Source organism: Numenius arquata, chromosome 6 (assembly GCF_964106895.1).
Source record: "Numenius arquata chromosome 6, bNumArq3.hap1.1, whole genome shotgun sequence".
NCBI classification, from domain to species: Eukaryota; Metazoa; Chordata; class Aves; order Charadriiformes; family Scolopacidae; genus Numenius; species Numenius arquata.
Genome location: NC_133581.1, coordinates 35,836,192 through 35,844,407, shown reverse-complemented (window position 1 = coordinate 35,844,407; position 8,216 = coordinate 35,836,192).

The following is an 8,216-nucleotide window of genomic DNA, read 5'->3' as shown; positions in this document are numbered from 1 at the left end:
GACGTGGAGTTTTTTATTTTGGTCTCAGCCTTTTGCTTGTTGCTGTCACTTTTGATCCATCAGAAGGGCAACGTGAATGCACCTTCACACCTACATTGTTAGTCCCAGAGCGTGCAGCAACGTAAACGTCTACAAAACCTATCCTTCCCCCTAGCCTTTGATCTCCCTGTACCCACAAGATCTGCGTCTCAGGGTGGAAGGAACGTTTGTTCACCCAGACTTTCAGTGGATGACTTCACTAACTCATTTGCTTGTCCGGTTTCCCAGACACCGCTTCTCAGGCCAGGACCCCAGTGCCACAGCTCATCACTGGGCGATGGGAAGGAGCACAGAAAGGAAGGTCTCTGAACACCTGGTTCTGGTACAAAGCAAGATAGAAAAAGGTTTGGTGTTTTTTCCCTTTGCAGTGTGACCCTTGACCCTTAGAGCGACCTGTGCCTGTTGTTACACTCTACTGATTGTCCTTCAGAGATGCAAGCCGCTCTGTTACAGTTCATTTAACTGCCTTGCTTCCCTTCCAGGTGAGGAGATAAACTTGCATCCAGCTGCATGCGGAATCCCTGAACGTTTTCCCACGTACCAGAGTCCCCTGCTGTCCAGTGACCTGAAAAACTGACCTCCCCCCCTAGGCTTTAACATGGGTGGCTTGCCTGCAGAGCTGCAGGTTTGGGCATCTATCATCCATGTCTGAAGCAAAAGCGTTAATGGCAGGACCATGTTAGTCCCACTTCCACGGGTGGCTGCTCCCTTGGCTAAGGGTTGGATGCCTGTTGGATGCCAGCCTGATCTGGTGCTGTAGAAGCCACCCCTCAGCCAGGATTTCGACACAATTGCATGTTTTATGAAGGGGTGATGGCAGAGCCTGCTGGTAGGATCCGATATAGAATCATCTAGTCCAACCATCAACCTAACTCTGATAAAATAACAAAAGAAAACCATACAAAAAAAACCCCACATCACTAAACCATGTCTCTAAGCACTATGTCAACCCTTCTTTTAAATCCCTCCAGGGATGGTGCCTCAACCACTTCCCTGGGCAGCCCATTCCAAGGCTTAATAACCCTTTCAGTTTTCCTAACTGAAACCTAACTAAACCTAACATTTTTCCTAATATCCAATCTGAACCTCCTCTGGTGCAACTTGAGGCCATTTCCTCTTGTTCCATCGCCTGTTCCTTGGGAGAAGAGACCGACCCCCCCTGGCTACACCCTCCTTTCAGGGAGTTGTAGAGAGTGAGAAGGTCTCCCCTCAGCCTCCTCTTCTCCAGGCTGAACACCCCCAGCTCCCTCAGCCTCTCCTCATGGGACTTGCTCTCCAGACCCCTCACCAGCTCCGTTGCCCTTCTCTGGACCCGCTCCAGCCCCTCAATGTCTTTTTTGTGTTAAGAGGCCCAAAACTGGACACAGCCCTCAAGGTGGGGCCTCACCAGTGCCCAGTACAGGGGGACAATCACCTCTGGATTCCTACTCCCCACGCTGTTCCTGACACAGGCCAGGATGCCGTTGGCCTTCTTGGCCACCTGGGCACACTGCTGGCTCATGTTCAGCCGGCTGTCCACCAACACCCCCAGGTCCTTTTCTCCTGGGCAGCTTTCCAGCCACTCTGGAGCGCTGCAGGGGGTTGTTGTGACCCAAATGCAGGACCCGCCACTTGGCCTTGTTGAACCTCACACCATTGGCCTCAGCCCATCCATCCAGCCTGTCCAGGTCCCTCTGCAAAGCCTTCCTACCCTCCAGCAGATCGACACTCCCACCCAACTTGGTGTTGTCTGCAAACTGACTGAGAGTGCACTTGATCCCCTCGTCCAGACCCGTGATTTAAAGGCACACCCAAAGAGACTGGGTGAGGTCTCCCAGTTTGGACTTCACACACCCCTGTGTCTGGAGAAACTTTGCCTGCTGGCAGTGAGCCCCATCGGGCAGCGTGAACTTCTGCTCACTCGTTTCCACCGGTTACATTTACAGATACTTTGCTGGCTAGAGCAGACCTGCAATATCGAGGTAAATACGGCTTTATCCCTTTCAGAGAGAGAAAGGACCCCTGGTAGCAGTCTCGGGGAAGCAGAGGACAGGGATATACTGAGCGTGGGCACGGCTGCTGCTCACCCAAAAGCTTCATCCGCACACACCTTGCTCTCACCAGTGCCAGGGGTGCTTTGTGGCGCTAAGCACCTGGAGCCCTTTTGGGCTTGGGCTCTCCTCCTCCCCAAACCACCTTTGCTGCAGTAATTCCCTGTACACCCTCTCCAGCATTAACCAAATTACCTTACCTGCTCTCATAGAATCATAGAATCATAGAATCATTCAGGTTGGAAAAGACCCTTGGGATCATCGAGTCCAACCATCAACCCCACTCTACAAAGTTCTCCCCTACACCATATCCCCCAACACCACATCTAAACGGCTCTTAAACACATCCAGGGATGGTGACTCAACCACCTCCCTGGGCAGCCTCCTCCAGTGTCTGACCACTCGTTCTGTGAAGAATTGTTTCCCAATGCCCAGTCTAAACCCACCCTGTTGCAGCTTGAAGCCGTTCCCTCTTGTTCTGACGTTCCCTCTTGTCCTCAGAGACAGGCTGCCCACAGGGTACCGGAGGTGCCGGCTGCCCCAGGCACAGCCCAGGGGAGGGGATGGGCTTTGCAGGGGGGGTGAGAGACAGGGCAAGTGACAAAGACTCTTCTTGCTTTCCTCTAAGACTCTCAAAAGCCCGTTTGAGGCTCCTCCACAAAGGGCAACCCCAAACAAGCAACATAGGAGCAACACATCCTGCAAAGTCAATACCCACCCCCTCAAATGCCTGATTCTGCTCTGCCTGCCCCCCACAGCCCCGTCTGCTGGATGTGCCCTCGCTATTTCATAGGGAGCTGGGTCTCCCTCACCACAGCCAGGCCAGCGGAGGTGGGGACAGAGGCCTCTCAAGGCATCACTGCTCTGCTAGTGAATCAGCTCATCATGACAATTAGTCAGGGGAAAAAAAAAAACCAAACAAACAGATGGGAGGGGTGCAGATCTTACTGATCTCCACTCTCCATTGTAAACCCGGAGTAAAGGAGGATGGCAATAACGATGCAGACAGCCAGTGGATCAGACCAAGCACTGGGGAAAGTCAAAGAAATACGCTTTTGAAGATGGGCTTTTTTGTCTGTTTGGCTCACAAGCCTGGTTCACACCACCTTATATGCTTTAATAAGCTAGGAGGGGGCTCCTGGCAAATGCTCCCAGGTCTCATTTACTTTGGCATTTATTTTCATTTCAAAGAGCTGGATTAAAGAAAAGGGGACACTCTTTGATAGGGGAATGGCTAGAGAACAAGTCACACGAGGAGAGGCTGAGGGAACTGGGCATGTTTAGTTTGGAGAAGAGGAGGCTGAGGGGAGACCTCATTGCCCTCTACAACTCCCTGAAAGGAGGGTGTAGAGAGGTGGCTGTTGGCCTCTTCTCCCAAGGGAATAATGACAGGAGCAGAGGAAATGGTCTGAAGTTGGGGCAGGGGAAGTTTAGATTAGATATTAGGAAGAATGACTTTACTGAGAGGGTGGTCAGGCCCTGGAACAGCCTGCCCAGGGAGGTGGTGGAGTCGCCATCCCTGGAGGGATTTAAGAAACATGTAGACATGGCACTTCAGGGCATGCTCTAGTGCCTGAGATTGTTGGTTTGGGTTTTCTTTTGTGTGTGTGTGTGGTTGGACTCGGTGATCTCAAAGGTCCTTTCCAACCATGAAGATTCTGTGAATATGTGATTCTGTGACTAGACAGTGGCAGCTGCTTTTTGCTGCAGTGCCGGGAAGGATGAGCTGCCTCCTCTCACCAGGAGCATGGGTGCAGTGGGGAGCACGCCTCCAGCTGCTCCTGGGTTTTTCAGGGAAGAAAGATGTCTAACATTTAAGAGTGAGAAGAGAGACCGATGATATCAAGCGCTAGACTGAACATAGGAGCTCAGAGGAACTCCATCTGCGCTACCAAATGCAGTGATGCTCAGCATGCAATAGCTGCCCATCACCGTCTTCTAAGAAAAAAATGAGGATGGGGGAAAATCACAAGAAATCCCCTCCTCTCTGCCCTCCCCAGCACCCACTCAAACTTGTAAAGGAGAGTCATTCTGAATCCCTGAGTGTCAAAGTCTCAATGCACATCAGAGCTCCCCTTCCATCCCCACCAAAGGGAAAAAAAAAAAAAAAGAGGATTAGAGCAGGGTGTTTCTTGTAAATGTGGTGCATAAACCACCTAATGGGGGCTTTACATATGTATCATCAGTGCCCTCCTTCAGAACAGCCTCTCCCACCCTCTCTTCTACCCAACCACACAGCAAATAAATGGTAATTCATCGGCCTGAGATGAGCCTGAAGTCTAGCACTTGTGATAGTGAAGCTGTTCATTAGAGACAGGAGACAAGGGAGGTCCTCGTTTCTACTCCAAGAACCACTGATATATGTTAATCGATAAGCGTTTAGTGTCAAGGGGATTAAAATCCCGCAGTGGAGAAGAGGTCTTGCTTACCAATAATGGGTGTAAATCAGTCTAAGAGGCCTACGGGGTAGGTGATATAGGGCACAGATTGTGGGGTTTCTTGCTGACATTTAATATATATAACCTCTGTTCCCTTCCAGGTAGTCCTGGTGCAGTACTGACTTGAACCCTGAGCATCTTGTAACTGGCCTGTCTGCTCTTTGAGGAGTCCAAGCAACTCTCACAGAACTCATAATTGTGGGTTAAAAAAAAAAAAAAAAAAGACAGAATTAAAAAATAGCTTGGAATGATGATGATAGCAACCACAGACAACTCCTGGGTGTGCAGCTGTCTTCATAAATTTCAAGATCAGAAAGCGTAATTCTGTGACTCCAATCTATTTTTCAATGTAACAGAGGTTGTTACTGCATAGTCCATAATAATTATGCCACAAGAATTACAAACTAGCTCTTGGCATAAGTGGGAGTTGGCTCTGAAGCCTGATGACGAACACTTCAGAAAGTGACTCCCCGAATATTGTGGCAATGTACAGCTCCTGCAAAGCTGCTCCGTACTACAGTAGGCGAGACCCTTCAAGCCATTGTATTTTGGGATTTTTTTTTAAGGAGCTTGTTTTCCTTTTGCTTATTGAAAAGTCTGATGGCCAAAGTATAATTAAGCCTCTACCCCACTGTTATACCAATTATCTGGGAAAAGATTTAATGCTTCCTCTACCTGCATATATTTCTTCTTCATTGCCCTCCCATATGTTGTCCCATCCAGATGTGTCTCCTACACGCACGCCCGTATTTGTGGCCCAGAGAGTGTGTCGGCCATGCACAACGAGCAACTACTGATTAATAATGGCAATTTTCAGTTCACTTGTAGCCTCACTGGAACTGCTATTTCTTTTTGTCATTTGGACAGGAGAAGTGCAGCCCAAGGTACTCACAGGCTCCTAGTGTACTCAGGACAGCTTTCACTACACCTGGAGAAGGGCTCGGGGCGGGATTCATCCTGCCCTGGAGGAAATGAACTTACACACAGGAGAAACGTAAACTGGCACAATTATACAGCACTTGCCCTCCCGGGTGGGAATATCAGTTGGATATAGCACGGGCACTCAAGGTATCTTCAGGTGCAAGTAATGAATGAAGGGCAGCCAATTCCCAGCTGGAAAGTGGCAGGTATTTTATTGCATGCAATTTTGAGCACCGTATTAATGAGACCATGCTGTTCCTTTGCTTCCAAGCTGCTTTAAAAGCTGGCATTTCTGTTCTGAAGCTTTTGTGGTGCTCTCACCCGGAGCTGCTGGATAGCAAGGGGGAGAGTCAGCACTCTCCAAACGGGTGGATATGTAACAAAATCCCACTTAAGCTGTTGTTACGCTGCCAGATCCACCTTCCACATTTGAAAAATGAATAGGACAACTAATTATCTCCTCTTTGCTCTGGGAGGTACCAAGTACTAGCCACGCTCTTTCCATTTTGAATTAAGAGGAATATTTGTCCCTCACTAGACACTCAGGTTGTGTTCTCTGGGACACACAGGCTGTCTTTAAGAGCCAAGCGTTTTCAGTCTGTCAGCCCAGGGCTGTAAGCACAAAAAGACCGTCCCTTCCAGGGGGAACCATTGCCAAGCGGACCTAAAAAGAAAGGGCAATGCTCTACCTCAGCGTAAGTCCAAACCCTGTGGTGCTCCCCCTGTTCCCACCAGCGCCAGCACCAAGATCTGCTGCATTTCTTCAGACAAACAAAAAAATAGACCAGGTTGTTGCCCACCCAGCTGGGGACTGAAGAAGATCTGCCTACTGGCCATAAAAACACGCTGATTGCCTATGGGGGATGTTGGGAAAAGGGCCAATTGTACTAAGACTAGATTTCTGCTGAGACCCCCTCCGTAAGTTTATGACAGAATTGTGCAGACGTGGAGAATAAACCACTTACCTTAAGAGTGAAAAGAGAAGACAGATGCGGTGTGCTGGGAACTGACTCAGTCCAGGTGATTATCCAGCTAAAAGGCAGCAGACATACTTTAGGAGGTGGTGAGAGGAATCCCTTCTCCCCATTGTGAGAGTTCTTCCCGCAGGTTCTCTCCAGGGGAGGACCATGAGGGTAGGGAGGACCTGCCCCGTGCCCGGCTGAGTGAGCGGGGCAGGAGTGTGACCTCACACCAGAACCCTGTGCCCAAAATGTGTTTCCCACACCGTGGTTCTGGCCAAGGGACAGAGTCTTTGCTCTCCGCTTCCAGAGGGCTACGGCTCTGCAGGAACGAGTAGTCCCAGGGCAGGGGGGGCTGCTCATCTCTGCCCCCAGAGCTGCCCCTACCACCCCCCAGTGCCAGACGGGCACTGCAGGGCACAGCTTTCCCACTGCTTCAGCTTCACCCACTTTGCCCCAAAAGGCACGGGCATGCAGAGGCTCGCGCATCGTCTCCGAGAGTGGTGCTCAGGGTCACACCCTCAGCGGGGTTTACAGAACAAGTCCTCTTTCCTTCAGCTGACAAAGTAAAGCCACAAGCTTTAATTCTCCCTCAAAACAAACCAACCGGGGAAGTGCATGATTCAGAGGGGCTTGGTGCAAATTTTTGCAAAGTAACAGACACAAAATCACAATAATTCAAATTATACATACACGTAAACCAAAAGAAATTCAAGTTAAAACCAGGACTGGATTCTTATTAGCCCTAGAAACGATCGAAAAATATGTCAGGAAATAAATAAATCATTCTAATTTTCACATAAAAGAGGGTGCTGCTCACTAATCCAAATGGTTTGGGTATTTACAGAAGACAAACGGGTTAGAGGAGGAATAGAAAGGAGAAAAGCATTCATAAGAGTGAACTGCAGGGTGCTGCAGGGCCATCACTTCCCCACGTGTCCCACTGTGACTAAGAGAAAGCTGTGAATCACTGCAAGGGGCCAAATCAATTCCTTTTGAGCAGGATGCCATCATCTGCACCACGCTGGCGGGACTGTGCCAAGGTGAGACCAGCACAGTCTACTAGTTCAGCTGTCACCGCAGGGATTCTGGAGCTTCACCATAATCTATGGCCACCCTGGGGCAGAGGACAACAAATACATTGGCCTGGTCAGTCTAATTTATGACTAGGGGGGGCAATTTATCCTAGAATCCATCTGAAGTGAAGACTTCTTAAAGCCGTATCATCCTGACCTCCACTGAGCTGTGCATCTCCGAGGAGGAGGCAGCCAGCACAACTAAATCTCTGCTCCTCAACACGTGCTGCTGAGCAAAACACTCTCCACTTCCACAAAGGCCAATGGCGAGGGTGCCATGGGCGACTGCAAAAAACAAACCCAGGCCCTTTCAAGTATCTCTTCCAGCATCTGCAAACCACAGGAGACAAAACACCACCTCTGTTTACAAAGGCAGCGTGACCTGTGTTCACCACCAGTGTTTCTGATGCTTTGTTACCAAATTGTCCAAGGCCAATGGGATGAGGTTCAACAAGGCCAAGTGCCGGGTCCTGCCCTTGGGTCACAACAACCCCAGGCAACGCTACAGCCTTGGGGAAGAGTGGCTGGAAAGCTGCCCGGCAGAAAAGGACCTGGGGGCGTTGGTGGACAGCCGGCTGAACATGAGCCAGCAGTGTGCCCAGGTGGCCAAGAAGGCCAACGGCATCCTGGCCTGTGTCAGGAACAGTGTGGCCAGCAGGAGCAGGGCAGTGATGGTGCCTCTGTACTGGGCACTGGTGAGGCCTCACCTCGAGTGCTGTGTTCAGTTCTGGGCCCCTCACTACAGGAAGGACA